Genomic DNA, 18,180 nt, shown 5'->3' with positions numbered 1-18,180 from the left:
ATCTCATCCAGGAAGAGATAAGACAGAGAATGGGGCAGATTCCTTGAGGGCTGTGTCATTTACAAAAAAGGGTTTGATTAATTGAGATGTGCAATAACGGCGGAGAAGATTAATGTCATCACGGCGGCGGCGGACAAAAGGCTTCATAGGCGGTCAAACACCTCATCCAGGGAAGACAGAAATACCAATTATGTTGACTGGGGCACGTCAGCTCTACGGTTTTATTACAGGGATCGGGTTTCAAGCTTGGACTGAAGGAAAACTGAGCGGCTTATGAGATCCCCCTGTTTTCTTCTGTTTCTCCGGCAACATCTGCAATTGTCAAAACCGATGACAAACTGGTTGCTATTCCTGAGCGCGCGTGCCAGGCTGGAGTCGCTTCAGCTTTCCAACGACCCGCGACAAAACGGCTGGAGGTGGAAAGATGAACCTGTTGTAATGGAGTTTTGGGTGACAGTGAGTTATGGGGAGCAGGAGCTGATAGTAATGATGTCATCAGTCATTCTGAGATCTGCTACTGATAGATGAAGTGGCTGCTGCTACTTCAGGAGCCAGGACGTGTGTGTGTGTGAGGAGCCAACGTACAGTAGAAGATACAGTGAATGTGTTGAACCCGCTGAGATCCGTAGACACACACACACACACAGGAAGGTCAGAAGTGCTTCAGAAGCTTTAGAGACACAATCCCATTGGCTCTGACATCTACAGGGACAGGTTGACCTCCTATACATTCCACAGCTACTGTACAACCACGAGATGCATTCAGGAACATGTCAAAACCAAAAAGCACCTGTGTTTGGAGCCTGAACAGAACCACTGCCCCGCAAATCAATACACGTGCAACAGTTGCCGGCGTTTCTCTATTTACAGCAAAGAAAACAAACGACAGGAAACGAGCGTGACAATAGTTTGTGAGCCTTGCAGCTGAAAGGTTAATAACACGGACAGTTACACACAAACTATCTGCTCCAGCTACAGGTTATTAACGCCACTGTCTTCCTGGGTGCTGTTATTAAAATGTGTTGTTTTCATTTCACCATCATTTCTACATTTAGATACTTCATGGTCTTTAAACTTTAAGAGGAATCGGACATTGCAGAGATTTAGTTGTCACCTACTTGATCACAATATAAGAACCAGTAAATCATCCAAGTTCTGGTTTGATTAAATATTTTATATCTCACAGAATCGTGATGTTGTGAGTCTCCTGTGCCGCTGAAGGCGACGCTCCCTGATCCCTGAGTACCCCAAAACTTTTATGTCTCAATTTTCTGTGAGGAAAATGGGATTCTGAGCTACGCTGGGCTGCCGCATGAGAGACGACAGGGATGTTGGGCTGCAGACTGAGCAAAGTTCGTATTCAGATGCTTTGAGTTAAAGGTTTCAATTTATTTATTTATTCCAATGTGAATGTCAAAATGGAAGGAAAGTGTTCTGTAACTTTAAACGACTTTGCCTTTGTTCCTACTTGACACAAATGAAACTTGAGCCCCATGAGACCTAAGTGGCGGTTAAGGTTGCTTGAATCTAATAAGACTTTGTTTCTTGATTTATTTGACCTTAATTTTACTCTGCATAAAATCACTTGTGCCCTTTGCACCGCGAGCGTCTTGGCAAATCACTGAGAAACCGGAAGAAAAAAAAAACTTGCTGTCCAGGACTTCAATTTAATCTAAAAGCCTTGAAGCAAATTCATGCTGATGTGCAAAAAAACAGCTTTGCATTCTCACAGCATACGATATGAGCTCATCAGTGCTGCCCATGCTCACACAGCCACTCTGAGCGGCCATTCAATTACTGAAAGCAGCAGAAACACACCCAGAGCTTTGACGTAATGTCCGTCGGATGGTACACCTTCAACTTCTACCAAGGCGGACTACATCTTCGGAAATGAACCTTTTTGTTATTGCTGACTTCAACAAGTCTCTCCAATCCTCTGTTGCACAATCTAAGGAAATGGTGACTCCTCAGCCATGAAATGAGAACTGGCACCGAAACCAGAAGTGCAACAGACAGATGCTGATCCGTCCTGGATGTAATGGGCAGATCCCTTACTTAGGTTCTTAATGGCTCACGCAGTGGTAAACATTCACACTTTTACTGGAATCATTCGCAATCCTCAGCTCCATACTGAAGGAACACGGCTCGGATATGGCAAAATGTCTGGAAAGCTAATTGGTAGCGGACTCAGCAGTTGTAGATGTTGGAGTAAAACAAGGAGAGCAAATTGCTTAGACTCCTTTTAGTGAACTGTCCTCATCGTTCACTTCATAATCAGTACGGACAGCAGCGTCTTCCTCATTAGACGACGTCAATAACATCTGAGATTGAAGCCAGTTTAGTATTTATCCATATTTTCGGGAAGTGTTTACAGCCAGTCTGTCCACTTCCACAGCTGCAGCATATAGAGAGAGAAGACGTCCACATCCTGAGTCAAGCTCAGAGAAGGTAAATAAGAACAAAGTGTCAAAGACAAACAGGGACAAAGGGCAGAGTCGGCAGAGTCGTACGTCTTTCATTTCTGCACCTTCAAACTCATAAAGGGGCCCCAAAAAAAATGTTCATTAAGAAGCTCATTTTTGTATTTCATCAAGTGCTCCCAAGAGGCTTTGAAAAGCTCCCAAATTCAGGCAGTGAGAGAAATTGCCCCATTAAAAAAAGATTAATTCCCACCGCCGTGTGTGTGAGAGAGAGACAGGCACTATACGACCTTGTCCATAAGTGTTCCCTCAGGGCAACAGTCGAAAGGTGCAGCTGTCCTCTAGGACAAATACTGCACAGTGGACAAATGTCAGCACGCAACTTTCCACTGTACGGAGCCCAAAGGTTCATTTCACCGCTGATATCTCCGATGTCTTCACCTTAATGACTTTTGCCAGCTCCAGCCGCTGTTTGGATTCACCTGAGCACTTTAGGAGACTGAACCCAGCAAAGTGTACAAGCCCATGACTGCAGAATCCAAAGAGTACTCATCCTCACTCTGGGGTGTCGGACAGGTCAGTGTTTACTGTCCTTCGTGGTAAGTGCATCCTCTGGGGTATAATCAAGGGTGCAAGTGTAAATCTACACCAAACACAGGTGGGTGATTTGTGAGGTGCTGAGCCGTCACAGGCGTCTCCAGCCTCGGGCCTTCTGATGGGAGGGCTGGGCTCCACTTGTCTCCTTGGAAGGACGCATCACTGCACACTACCAAGGTTATTCCGAGTGATCACCTTTGTCCCAAGAGAAAAAGTTTCTATTTTGATAAATGCAGACTGTTCCAGGATGACATCACCCACATCCTCAGGGCAGGAGGTCACTGAGCTGATTGGCAGGTGGGCGGCTAGGTGCACAGCTAAGAGGGACCAACTAACAATACACACAATATGATGTTTACATCTAACTAATGTCAATATGTTAAAGACCTGACAGCATCAGACGACACTATGAACATTTACTCGGTTTGTCTCTCCATCTAAAGTCAGATCAGTTGGTTGGAAAGTGTCAGCAGGTTGTAACTCTGTGTGTGTGTGTGTGTGTGCTGAATTCTGGTGGAGACTGAATACTTTTGTTTACATACAGGCAACATGCAGACATTCTATTCATTATTATACTCAGTTATGAAAGGGGGTCAGGAGGGGGAGGGGGGGGGCTCTTTACTGGCACTTGCCCAGGACCCAAAAATCACTGAGTCTGCCCCTGCTGAACAGTTTGATGACCTAATCATTTGCTGAGGCCTTCAAAGACCCCAGACATCAAACCAGTGAAACATTTAGGATCAAAACACAACATGATTACCAAAGCAACACACAGACAGGAGGAATGTCTGCCAACATGGAGACTGAAGCTGATCTGGTGACCCCACAGCTTTACTCACTCACTTTATGTTGGTTATGTTTCCATTAATATGTCACACATCTGTGCATCTCTGGACAAAAACAAAAAGCAGAACACACACACGAGCACACACACACACACACAGGCTCAGCTGGAGCCAGACGTTGCCTAAGAATAGATGTTTTTGACCCACAGCGACGCATCCAGCAGATCAGCGTTTGTTCCCGTTTACATGACGAACACAGCGCCGCTAAATGTCCTCCGTTCATCACAACCACAGCCTCTGTTGCGCAAATAACAACGCTGCTTGTTGACTTAACGAGCAAACACAAGACGGAGAGTACAGAAAGTGGAAGTATGTCGACGGAGAAGCTCAAACTAACGTGACGTTCCCTCAGAATCCACCTTGCGCGAACACAAACTTAATTGCGTAACAAAGTTCGCGGTTTGCTCGAAGGTTCTGGATCACGAACGGGACCAGAACGCAACATTCACACACACACACACACATTTTCAGATTACTCACCACAGAAACACAACGTCAACTTGGTGAGTCTCACACACACATGCAGACAAGTGGAGCGGCGAAAGTGTTTGAGGCAGAAACACAAGCTGGAATGTTTCCCAGCTGACCGGGAAAGCCGACGGGACAACTCCGGAAAGCGATGTGGGAATGTCGACTTATATACAGGAGGATACTCACAGCGGGGCGAGCTGAAGTCCAAAGAGTTCCGTTAGTAAAGAACCTCCCGGCTCCTGTGCGCTCCACACACACGCAGAGCTCCACATCAGGCGCTCTCATGCCTCCTCCTCCTCCTCCTCCTCCTCATCTCCTCCTCCTCCTCGCCTCTCCGCCGGGCTGCCCGGCATGCTTGATGACGTCAGTCGGCTCTCGGTTCCAACCGGCGAAGCTCTTTGGTCGCGACTTGAATAATACATGGAAGAGGAGGAGGAGGAAGAGCGGAAACAATTAGTGAGTCTGGGAGCGAAAAAAGAGGCTCCGCTCTGCCAGGCTGCACATGTGTGTTACATAAACCTCAACTATAAACTATAAATGTACTCAATAAGCTGATGCTTTCTTGTGTTTTGCAGAACTTTTGGTCAGAAGTTTTTTCTCATGTGAGTGTGTGAGTTTCATTTACAGCTCAAAGTAAATAGTTGTGTGTTTTCAACAGGAACACCATCTGTTTTAATATGAGCTCATTGGTTTTAATGCTCATCACAGTTTCTCTCTAATCGTCCCAAAAACTGAACGTTTTCAAACCTTAAACCTCAAAAGTTCATCACAGTTGGAGTCCATTCTGGCCACCAGAGGGCGCTGGAATTAATTTCTCTTATTTTTAATTTTCTTTTTCATGTTGATGTTTATTCAGTGGTAACGTCTCAGAATATGAACACATCACATCTACAACATCTACAAGAAACCACCACAATCACAGCACACTGGCTTTTACAAAGATCTCTCCGGTGTGAAGATGTTTAAACAAACATTGTTTTAAAGCGCTTGGTTGAGGACACATGATCACACTCCCAGTCGTCCATCTACCCTCGACCTTCACACTCTTCTTCACACTTTTTACTTCCACAATATGAACATCACATTATCTTCTGCATTGGCAGAGAACGTTGGCACAGGAAAATGTGACCTTCAGAATCATCTGGAGCAAATCTCATTTATAGGAGACAAGGATATACATATATACATATATATATATATATATATACATATTGTATCTCAGGGGAAGACTATGCAATGTTTACTCTGTTCCACTGTGGCTGCGCTGTGCGGTGTGTGTGTGTGTGCGTGCGTGTGCAGGCTGTGTGTGTGTGTTTGTGAGACAGTGTGTGTCAGAATAGAGACGTTGCCCTGAGCTCACTCTTCTCTCAGTAAACCCGATCCTGCAGCACCTTCAGCTGTCCCTTATTCCAGCTCCAGACACAACACACTCCTGTCCCTGCATGCATTAACATAACAATACCTCTGATTCTGATTCCCCAGGATGCTAGCAGATAGAAAAATATGAGATATTGTGAATTTAAAAAAACAGAATGTTCAACTGTACATCACCCTTCATAGCCACACATTCTGTATGCACTCATACAGAAACAGTTTGGAGAGGAATTCATTACATCATTTAACATAGCAGCAATGACAATAGATCAGGTCCAACCAGTCGATGGGACGATGCGTTCATGAATGTTGTTAATGCCATTAAAATGTCTCAGCATGTGTTCTGATCAGCTGTGTAGCTCTGTGTCCGAGGCTGCACTGTGGCACAGAGCTGAAGCTGTGAGAGCACAGCCAAACAAGCCACTGTGACTTCTCTCCTCCATTATTTATTCACTGTTTCCCTGATTCACCTCAGGGCCATGATGGATATTAAAAGCTTTGGATTCTTTTTTTTTCTAATATTGCCCGAATTCTACTTTTCAACACGAGTCCAGAGCTGCAGGAAAACAAGATTCAAGGTTTCTGTGGGTCACAGTGAAGAGGGTAAATGTATGTAGTCCCTGTATGTGTGTGTGTGTGTGTGTGTGTGTGTGTGTGGCTGAGCCTTCAGTCTCTGTGTGTGTGTGTTCACCCTGTGATTAGCTGATGACGTGCCCACTGTGCACACTGGGATGTGCTTCAGTCCCTTCAGTATTAAGAGAGAGTGTGTATCAGCATGTTCAGTGTTGCAAAACGAATCACATCCACAGTTAATAAATATAATTAAAATGTAATTATGATGAAGTCCGAGCAGGCTGAATGGAATACAAAGCGCACGGTAGTGATGGTGAATTCAAACCCTTATTCAGATTTACTAGATAGATGATGTAATGGTGATGCAGGCAGGGACACATTGTCTCACTGAAGGACACTTTAATGGCTTGTATAAGTTTGTCCAGGTGAACTCTCTTCTGTCCTCGTCTGTCCTTGTCCCTGTCCTTGTCCCTCTCCCTCTCCCTCTGGCGTTGAGGCTCAAACCCTTCCTGGAACAAAATACAGATACTGTGGCTCAGGTGTTGTGTGCATGGCGTCTGTTTGAAGAATTTAATAACCACATAAACTTTATTTCATGGTCATTCAAAGTGTTTCACAGAGGATTAGTGGCCGTCTCGATGGAGCCGGCGGAGAGTCAGATTAAAATAGTTTTATGGTCCTCGTTTAAAATCTCCCTGCAGGTCGTCTCTGAGTGTTTACGTCCTCCACCTTGGACTCCTGCGATGACAATGCAGATATGAGACTTCCACTTTTCAGATTCTGACCCACACACCCATGCCCACTGCCCCCCCAAACACACACACACACACACACACACTCTCACACACACACACACACACACACACACACACACACACACACACACACACACACACACACGCACAGACCGGCGGCTGGATTAAACTGTCTACGGTAATAAATTACATCACCGTGTTATTTCTCCTCCATGGTTAAACGTCTCCTTTTTAATTAATATTCCGGGTGGTGCAAAATTAAAGAGGCTATCAAATTGGCGCTTAATCTGATGTGATAACAATCGTCAGCCCTTCCTTTGTGCCTTTAAGCAAGACTGTTAATCTTTTACACTTCAAGAAAATGGATTCGGAGAGGCGATGCATATTTCTAATTTTCCCTGTGAATCAAACGATCTGACCTGATTAGCGTCTCTTCATCCTGAGGTAAAGGTATCTTGATGATTTGCCGTCTTCATTGGGATTCCAAAGCCACAACTTTGCCTACGACAACTTTGCAAAAACACAAATTTGCCTCCAACACTGTAAATGATCCTCTGATGCAGCAAACGTGGAGTTTGTGTGTTTAAAGTGATGGAGATGCTTTGTATTCAGACCTGTGAAGGCCGTGTCATATATGCTGTTTGAACTTATTAAAATAACCTCTGCTGCTGATTTGCAAGGCAAAGCTCCAGCTCTCACTTTCCTCTCCTCTCTGGCAGCAGCGGCAGCTTTTTAAAAGGGCTCAAACATAAAAGATGTCAACTCCACTGCTGCATTAAGCGGCATGCTGAAGGTTGGTAGTTGATTGTAACCTCTGCCAGGGAGGCGAGGCGTGTTGTCAGCTGTGTTTGTTTGTCTGATCTTCAGCCGAGAGCAGCGGCTCAGAAAGCAGACGAGAGCTTTTGATTAAATTCTGTGTGTAAGTGGGAGTTGAAGGACCGAGGGTCAAGGTAGACTTTCTTCCATTCGAGGCTGCCTGGGATCTTTCCAGAACATTTAGAATTGCAAGACGTGTCAGTTCTTGATATATATCTCCTAAAGTAAAACACAAATCCACTTCAAAAACTTTTCTATGGGTGCAATTTTAAATAATAACAACAATAATCTGGATACATTTTCTGTCTGGACAACAAATTCACATCATCAATCTTTTTTCCATGACTGATTTCAAAATTCAAGTCAAAAAAGGAAACCAGAGGACTGTTGGGCCTTGGTGGAGGTATGCTGCACATTGCAAATATTACAAATTCCTTCTTCTCTGGTTGTGTATTAATATGAATGCAAAAACATGCAAACAGCTGCACACTTAACACATTCTTTAGGTCTTATGTTTGAATGCAACAGCAGCTTGTTTCAGCGACGTCTACTCCACATGCTTATCTTCATCATACTCATCATCTGTTGAGACGCAGCTTCTGCATGGAGAGGAGCTTGAGACAGATCTAAATATCCATCGTGGTTGCAGCTCATCAGTGCGGCTGTCAGAGGTGAACAGCGCTCAGATGATTGATGTGATGAGGGGCACAAGCAGGGACTCCACTCCGTTTCCTCTCAGAGATCATTTCTGCACCCATGATGAGAAAAGGAAACACTCAAAAATCTGCAGGACATTTTTTTCCTTTTAAGGTTTTTATCATTTTTCTTCCATTTTGTATGCAGTTTACTCCTCTATCGCATATTCTTGTCTCTTCTTTATGGAATGATTTATTTGTTTACTGCTCTTGTGTATTGCTGAGGCCCTTAAGCTTAAACAATCTGCAGAGATGCTTTATCGCTCCTTTTTACAATACAGCAAACGGACTGTGGAGTCAGGATTGCATAATGCGCTTAAATATAGATTTAATCTCGGGGTTCTAAACAGAAATGAGGATTGCCGCAAACCACAGAGAAAACATCTACTCAGCATTCCACCCATTGTTTCAGAAACACACACACACAGCAGAAGTGTTGAAGCTTCAAAAACAAACACAAATTATTGCTGTCTTTCAAATTCTAATTGCGGTCTTGTTCCTGTTTTAATTGCCAGCAGAAAAGAGACGGAGCTAAGATCAGAACTCATGCAACAGGAAGATTGGTAACAGCGTCTCTGTGATCCGGTGCCACAGTTATTAGATCCCGACTCCATCAGCCCGGTGAGAGACAGAGGCTGCATGAAAAACACAGAAAATGGGAGTATTGATGTCACACAAAGCAGCCATTAGGGAGCTGTGCTTTGTGGCTTCACCCGCTGTGTGTGGCGCCGCCGGCCCAAAAATGACACTGATTGTGTGCATTGTCATGCCTCACTCACATTAACAATGTCTCCCTCCTAGTTTATGGATCCAAATGGCTGAATTAGAGAGCTGCTTTGGTGACGTGCCTCCTGAAAAGAGCTTTCAATGCTCATTTTCTGTCTGCTCAGTATTGGCAAAGTTGCAAAACAGTTCCATTCCTGTAGCACTGCATCCTGCGTCCTTGTCTGCCTTGATGAGTCTTTCACTTCTTTCATTTTTTGTAATGTTTGAGATTTATTTATACACGCGGAAGGGAAGGAAAGAACACAAGACACAAAAGAAAAAGAGGTACTTACTTAAACTGGTAATGTCATTGTGAGACAGCACCTAAATTACCCTGTTTTCACTCAGCACAGCCCTAAAACAAGGGACAGGGGAAGAGGATGAGTGTGTCCTTGCACATAAATAAAAAAGCATGATGTTTGAACATAACAAATTATTGCCAAACTCTGATATCATTTCTAAGAACATGTTGCTGTTCTACCCCCTTGCTGGCTGCAGGATGGGGCAGCATGCTGGGTTTTACATTTGCTAGGATAGGAGGAGCTGTTATTATTACTGCCTTCATAGAGAGAAAGACAGGAGCAGGGCTTCGTGTTCAACAAGGTGGCAAAGATCCTGATGAGGTTTATTCTGTGCAGAGAAACAGAATCACATGAATGAATGTGGAGCTTCCAACACTGTGACAAAAGAGAAAACAACAGCATAATACATGAGGCATACAAACACAAGCATCACCCAGGTTCCTTGAATGTGTGAAACAATCCGTCTTACTCCATGAGTGTGTAGATTTGCGACACAGTTACCCCACACCAACAGTCACCGTTTTCATCAGCTGCTTTCACTTCTGTTTCCTGAAATGCCCGGACTCGGTTGAACCGTCAGGAAAGAGCGAGAGTCTCCCGTCAGACAGGAGATGTTGAAACAGCTGCGCTCGTGTTTGCTCTGGACCTCAGAAGTATGCACGTGATTATTTAGCTTAATGTAAAAGATAAAAGAGGGAACCGTCAGCATTACAAACGTGCAGCCTGCAGTCTTACAGAGAAAGGGAAGTACTTGTGATGCAGCGCTTTAACACACTTTTACTGCAACTTTGACTGAAAGTAAATATCCTGATATATATAGGGTAAGACGCCTTGTAAACCGGCACAGCAAAGCGATCAGATAGGAGAGTCCATTTGGAAAGCCACAGCGAGATTACAAGTAAATCAGATCTCCATTTCTGAGCTGAAGAGTCTGTGTATTGCAGATGTTATCACCTGAGGCAGCAGAAGCACAAAGAAGTGGGTTGTTGTGAGCCCTCCTCTCTATGGAACAGTGACAAATAACAGACATCTGTGAGTCTGCTGTGTGTCTTACAGAGTGAGACGGGGCAAGAAAATCCATTGTCATCTGCTAGTGTCAGTCAATGTGCGTGAGGACTCTCTGCATACAGATGCTGGGGACCTCGTGGACCTGTGTGAGTAAAATGGACACTAGGATTATACACTACACACATTTCAGTCATCATCTGTGTCAGAATATCGAGTGTGATGCATGTCAGAGGCTGAAAACCTAAAGTATGCAGGCAGAAGCACAACTAACTTGTTATTGTTGATCGGCGACATGTCGGTTTGTAGCCAGTAGTCATGGCAACAGTGAAATTGTGAGACGTTGGGTCTTTCCACAGGCCGTCTCTGGTCGCCCGAGGGAGAGTTGGCTGTTGGTGGACATGTCTCTGACTGGACCGCCATGTCAGGGTTGGCAGCTAAAGATTGGGTCATGATTCCCTCTCTCTCTCTCGTCTGCAGCAGTCCATCCCTGAGAATAATATATCAGAAAATGACCCGTCTTCCACCCAAAACGGAATGTTGAGCACCTGTATACGTAGGCATCAATTTAACACCGTAAGCAGCTTAAATTCTCCACCGCCTGCTTTTCCAATTTCACCTCCTGCCTGTTGGTTTGACCTGCGGCAACTTCTGGTGCTTGGCTATGAAAATATTTCCGGCTCCGTCACGCCATTCTTCACTCTGACACCGCGGAGGAAAGCGGATGATCCTCCTGTCTCACTTTCTGGCACCTCCTCAGCGTCAGACAGGCACAGACTGACAGGGTTGCGGTGACTTTCTGTTCCCTCTCCTTGTTTCAAAAGCCTCTTCAGTCAAAAAGCGTTATTTTTCTGTGGAAAGCATACTTTGTCACAGTTCCGATGACAGATAAGCTCTATCAAATCCAGTAAAAGCCATCAATCAAACACTAAGTTATCTCTCCTAAAGACATTTTTAGCACATCCATCCATTAAAATTTTAATTTACTGTCTTTTAAGACGATGCCAGTTTGCGTTCCGGTTATCAGAGACCCGGCAGGACGGAGAATTCTCTCTGCAAACTCAAACCGTTCTCTTATCAGTTAGTGCGATAATCCTTGGTATAAAAGCTTCCGTGTAATAAACCGATCTAAGATGGTCCCAGCATGCGCTACATTCAGAGCAGAGATTACGTCTGTGCATGCATGAAAAACAGATTTCCTCCCCCGCAGAGTCGCTGTGATGTCAGGGCCACAGCCAGGAACAGGCACTGAAAAAAGCCTGTGAACCACAACTCTATATTATCACTCTATATTATATTTTAAAAGACATGAACAAAGACATGAAATGGATTTTGTTATCTTCATGAAACTTCTACAGTGTTGCGGTGATGTGTGTGACTGAGAGAATGTCCACTAAAAATATTGCAAAACACTTCAAAAACTCTCCCAAAAACTCTCTCAAAGCTGTGACTGAATACTTTCCCACACATTCTGAGACCCAGTCTCTCGCTTTGATGATCGTATTATGATAACAGGCTGTTTTCTATATTATGTATGTAAACAAAACACAGCCGTTGAGCCGCTCAGTCAGCTAAATGAGGCATCCTGGTTAGCATCACACTGCTGCTAAACGCGTGCTATTTGGCTTAGATGCAGATTAAAGTAGAGCATTACAGGCTCAGCACCATTTTTCTTCAGTCTGTGTCGCAGATTTATTTATTTATTTGATCCCAACAGCAGCTGGAGTGTGTTCCTTATGCACAGAGAACTATAGCACGCCCACGTTCAGCTGCAACTGGAAGCTACAACAGGGAGATACGCTTAAGAAGCTAAGGCTGCTTCCACGCTTTCTATCCCCAGTGTCCTCAAAAATGGACAAAATGGATAAAATAGATAAAATAGATAAAATGGAGGTCTTGACAAGGTGCTAAATGCCAAATACAGAGTAGAAGTGTGGAACCTTCTAGGTTTCTGCTGTTCATACACACTGAGGCGTATCAGGGTTGTGAAATCTGCTGACACGTCTCTGTACCTGGGGAGCCTCTTACTGCCAGGCAAGATGGTGGTATTGTGCAGGTGACACTTATTTATTAAGATTGAAGAATATTATGGAAAAATGGACATCGCACAACAGATTGTGGTGCCTTCCCTGTCACTGTTTTGGCGTTTAAGGCAGCCGAACCCCTGCCGGTCCTCAGATGCGTCGCCTATTCCCCCGCTTGTCAGAACTCCCGTGGTTGTTTTCATCAAATAACAGGTGACAGGTTGAGAACGCTGTGATGGACTCGTTTGGCTGTTGGAAGTCCAGACCAGGTGTTCTAATTGGCTACTCTGAAATTAGACGTCAGGAAGTTGATGTTGTTTTTTTTCTGCCCCCTTTTTCTACCAATCAGGCGCAAGAACACGGGTGTGAAGTTGAGGCTAATGAAGAAGGAATGAGATTGCTCGCAGCCCCGGCAGATTCTCTCCATCACTTCCCCAATGTCTGGAATGGTTTCACTTCCATACATCAAGATTCCTATTTGTCTTCCCCCAGGTAGTCAGATGTCAGGTCAGGGCCGATCACACACTGGGCTGAGATTCTCCATTAGTTCACCCCAAAGCCTCCATCTTCTTCTTCTGCAGGCTAACAAACACAGCTGTGAGGTTTCTTAAACAGATGGGAGAGAAGATTTGAGAGGTGCGTTCCAAGTTCTCAATGCCAAACAGGAGAAAACATCCTTTAACAGGGGTGGAGGGTTGAGACGCCACTTGTTTGCTGTTTACATGCTGCTCTGACATCGGAGCCATCGTGTTCGCCAAACCATCTGCCCTCACACGGGCCCGGTGGTGATGAGAACAGAACGTACCGCGCTCAATGTGCCACACTCTGCCTGCTACGCTACATCAAGCAGCATCATGTAAGATTCATGACCTAAAAACACTCCCTTCTTATTGACATAGAGTCATTATTGTGGAGAGTTTGTCCACTAATGCGTTTCTGTGGCTCGTTTTTGATTTAGTAGTCTCACATTTGAATGGATTGCTCTTCACAAATGCAAATGTGGAGAGGTTTTGATTTTATGACCAATTAATCACATAAATGCAAACTAGTAACAATGAGACAACACTAGAGGGTGCCACAAGTTACATCGTGTAGCTTTAAGAATGCTTTCAGATAAAAGGTTAAATATTGATTTTACTTTGGACCTCAACATTCCTAATAATGGTGGACACAACATCTCTATGGAAATGGAACACACAGTGTTGTCATCATGTTGCTGGACTGCCTCATGGTTAACATACAGACAGGGAACATCGCTGATCACACACGCTTAAAGTCCACATGCTCCTCTGTGATTTATTCACTGTTGACTGCTGTTATTTCCTTGAATTGTCGCTATAACACTGCAGTGGGTCATAATTGCTTCGACCGTTGTTGTAGATTCCGTCAGAAGCGTCGCAATCAAACTTTATTCATCTCATCAACTGTTAAAGGTTCATGGCCGCGATATTTATGAGTAAGCGCCAGTGTAGTTACGACACGCAACGCCATAATAACTTCAAGAACCTTTGCAGTGGCTTTTACCCTCCGCTCATAAACATCAGTCACAAGGTTAAATCTGCATCGTCAAATGATCTGAAGCGACTATGAAGTATTTCTGATTTAGCCTTCATTTGCTTGAATATGGAACATGAATAACCTGCACATGAATATGAATCTCTGAAGTTTCCACAGAATGCCTGAATGATACGAGCAGAACTCCTCTGAGATCAACCTGAACGGTCGGCTGCCTGACCTGAGACTCTGAGCTGCCACAGCGCCGCTCAGTCACTCCGCACTGGATGTGGGATAAAGCATTAATCTGTAACATACACAGCTATTTTAACGAGCGCAGCAAACACGGCTTTCCCTGCAATCCCAACGATCCCAGGCTGCATTGTATGGAATAAGTTTCCGCCTGGCCGGGCTCCACTAACAAGGTCGTGCGTGGAACCAACGAGGGACTTTGAAGTAGGATTACGAAACAGTCACAGATCCATCAGTCAAAACCCTAACTGGGCCTTTTCAAGTCAGCCGCCGCCGCTGCAGCATGTCACAGCTTTGACACGACTCCAAATTATTGAATCAGTGCGAACACACGTATATATAATTCACAAGCGCCGCTGTTGATTCATTATCCGGCTCTGTTCACCGACGGGGTGGAGAGAGGGATCAAAGGCGACAAAGACATGACTTCTCATTTTTTCGAATGGTTAGTAGCTGCTGTACCTGCTTTAATGGCTGTGTGTGGGTGCACGCTGCTGAGTCTTAGTTTTGCCCCGGAAAGTCTTCAATAAAATATAAGGAAATGGGTTTTATAGACGTAGGCAGATGCTGAATCAATGATTTAAGACACAACATTTAGCACGGAGTTAGAGGACATTTCACAAGGGGAAGCATGCGGGTGAGGAAGCGTGTGTGTGTAACTGTGTGTCAACACGCATGCATTGCAATGGTGCTTTGACAATGATGAGGCTACAAGGACCCGGGCTGATCATTGTTTACTATAAGGCTGTTTTCCATAAGGATATTTACTGTGTTGTTTATGTAAATCTGCAGTCTGAGAGATTAAGAACAATAGCTTGATGGTAATAAACCAGCGTGAGTCTGGTTGCCGTGGTGTCTTCTGTATTTATGCTGCATGCAGGCGTTATATGAGGAATTGGTAAATACCAGATTTACAGCTTGGAATTTGCAAATGAGTGGCCGCCAAAGTCGTATACACAAGTAGTAACCTTGAGCTGCTGTGCTGTTCCATCAGAAAATAAACACGGGCTCCTTCTCTCTAAATGCCTGAAACATTTCCCTCCTGCACCTCCATGATTATACTTTCATGTTTGGGTTGTACAGGTTGGACCTCGTACCGCCTGCCGCCTGGTATTGATCATCCTCTGATTAGCATCTGAAGGCTGCATGAGCTCCATGCCCCAGTTCTTAATGCTCCACTCCAATTTCGTGAGGTCAGACCTGATTGTTTCTCTTTCGACCTTTCTGTGGAACAGCGTTTAAAGAAACCTTAACACTGCCACAGATTGGCTTAGACTTCGGTGGGCTGAGGAGTCGAGTGCCAGCAGGATAGGGACCAAACTGGATAGGGACCAAACTGGTGGTGGCGAGGAGAGGGAGGTTAATTTATTGTCAAACAGAACGTAATTCCAAGCATGTCTCACAAAGTAAAAACACCACAAATCTCAAATTGAAGTAGGTACACAGAAGGATATTGCACGTATTAGGTTACTGCACATACTGGGTTTGAAGACTGTTGTAGATAATCAGGAGTGTGTTATTGTGTTCAGTAGTCTGGTGGCAGTCAGGTAGAAACTCTTACTGAGCCTGACAGTCCTGCTCTGAAGGCTGCGGTACCTAATGGTAACATAAGCCAAGGATGTGATTGGATCAACTAATCTAGTGTGATCTCAATCTCATGTGAACACAGACCTGGTTGGAGGAAGTAATGAGTTAAACATGACAAAGCCCTCCAGCGAGAGAGAGAGAGAGAGAGAGAGAGAGAGAGAGAGAGAGGGAGAGAGAGAGCGAGAGAGAGCGAGAGAGAGAGAGAGAGAGAGAGAGAGAGAGAGATGAGTTTGATTGGAGGAACTGATGAATGAATAAAACAAACTGTACAAGGCTTCCAGGCAGAACTAAGGCTGAGGCTTACATCACCACACTCTCTCTGATCTGTGTGAGCCGGACGCTTAGTGTTCAGGCTAATAGCACACAGACACACCTGACATACATAAATCCATATGTTGGTTAAGTGCTTGGACATTTGAATCTGTAGGTGTGGAGTAGCGGCGGCGGTTGAGCGTTCAATCCCGTCTTTACGGGCGAAGCCTGGACGCGTTCCCACACAAAATGGCATCCACGAGCACGGAACGAATTAAAAAACAAGTGGACTGATAAAAGAGATGAGCCTATTTCGCTCTGACTGATTCCTAATTTCACACCTCACCATTTCCTCCTCGCAGGGCCTGCAGAGAAGGGAAAGAGAGGAGAAGTGCATATGCGGCACAAGGACACAACAAAATCCTATTTAGCTTGGGGGGTAAAAACTCCCAAAGAAGATCCCAGCAGAACCTAATCTGGCCACGGTTCATCCTCCTCACATTATCCGCCGTTACACATCCACAGTCTGCAAAGAGCGGAGACTTTGGCAGGAGTTCTGTCTCCGTCGTTATGGCCGCTCTCGACAAAATGCTATACTGGCAGGATCGTGGAGCGAGACGCAACGGTTGGAACCACAGATTGTCTCTCTGGCGGTGCTGCGGCGCACTCGTCCAGGTTTTGAATTGCATTGAATACGTGTCGTCACGGCTGATTGTTGACTTGCTGTGCCGAGGTAACACCACCTCCGTGTCGGGGTTTGATTGCGAAACAGCATCCCTCACAATCCTCGCCTCTTCTCTTACTGTTCATGTCCCTGCGTTAGGAAATGTCCTCACCATACACCTGATAAATCTAAAGCTAGAATCCTTTTTAATAATCAACACTTAATAGTATTTTAGCTCATTCTCACTAATTTTTTCCCAATTCTTCTCCCTTTGGGCCCGAGGTTGTCGGTGTAGCTGTGTTCATTCATCTCCTCGTGAAGTGGAGCCCTCCATGTGAAGACTGTGATTAAATGAGGTCGCCATCAATTTGATTTGGCTGAACTTAAGGTTAAAGTTAATGGGTACTTAAACTCAGGGCTGAAGTCTATGTGTGCACCAGATGTATGAAATCATTAAGGAGTTATTATTCCTTTTTAATACGATACTTGAGATCATTTCTTATGTAGTGGAGGTGATTTTGTCTCCAGGACTCAAGGTACAACACCTTTACTTTAAGAGACCTGTAGATCTGAAAGCGAGTCTAATCCGGCACAAACACCACCGAGCTAAAGTGAGCCGCAGCTGTCATTAGCATTAGCAATGCTACACTTAGCAGCGCAGAGCCTCGGGCGGCCGTGTCAGCAGCTAGCACCGACGTTATCAATGAGATGAGCAACATTACATCGCTAACGACTAATGAAGAGCAAGATTACATTTAAATAAAGTCAATCTGCCCGTTTCCAGAGTTCAACTTTAGACTTTAGACATGAAGAGTGAGTTTAGCTTGTTTCCTCTTCTCCTTCCTTCTTTTCTTCTTTGTCCCCCCATTTTTCTGTCCTTTTTATAGGTTATATAGAATATGGAAATCCTTATTAGTACATAGAAACACTCTTTCCATGGCCGGTCTCTGCCCAGCGTGAGTGTCGTCTCCTTCCCTTCTGTGCGTCCTGCATGGTAAAGTTAGACGACAGAGGTTCTGTATTTATGGGCAATAAACCTGCCTGTGTCCCCGCACGATTTAGAGAAATGCTGTCGGGTGAGTGGGCGAGCGAGGAGAGGGGGCAGTGGCCTGGTTTGGGGCGGGGGGGGGGGCTTGAATCACATTCTCACCTATTCCATGCCAGAATGATGTAATAGTCCTGCAGGGTGGCCTTGACAAATGGGGTGTGGTCAGGCAGGGTGGGGAGAGTGAACTCAAGACGGATGCCCGGTGAGGCTGGGCTCCCTCTGTCATCTGCTACTGTACGTG

General features: G+C 44.9%; 1 protein-coding gene across 4 annotated transcripts in view; it reads right to left on the bottom strand.

The window, feature by feature from the left end:
- The window catches only part of gulp1a (GULP PTB domain containing engulfment adaptor 1a), a 45,310-nt gene extending 40,680 nt beyond the window's left edge, over positions 1 to 4,630 (bottom strand). For 3 of the 4 annotated variants that reach the window (XM_076160580.1, XM_076160584.1, XM_076160583.1), the window contains exon 1: positions 4,520 to 4,630. The gene's annotated coding sequence lies outside the window, so the exon portion shown is untranslated. Of the gene's footprint in view, positions 1 to 4,342; positions 4,494 to 4,519 lie in introns of those variants that run through there. The other variant, XM_076160581.1, reaches the window with a different exon arrangement.
- Positions 4,631 to 18,180: the final 13,550 nt, after the last annotated feature.

The sequence above is a fragment of the Genypterus blacodes genome, unplaced genomic scaffold, assembly GCF_046128005.1.
Source record: "Genypterus blacodes isolate CSIRO-AG114 ecotype Tasmania unplaced genomic scaffold, CSIRO-AGI_Gbla_v1 ptg000106l_1, whole genome shotgun sequence".
NCBI lineage: Eukaryota > Metazoa > Chordata > Actinopteri > Ophidiiformes > Ophidiidae > Genypterus > Genypterus blacodes.
The sequence above is the reverse complement of the archived record's forward strand: the minus strand, read 5'-3'. Positions and strand labels throughout refer to the sequence as shown.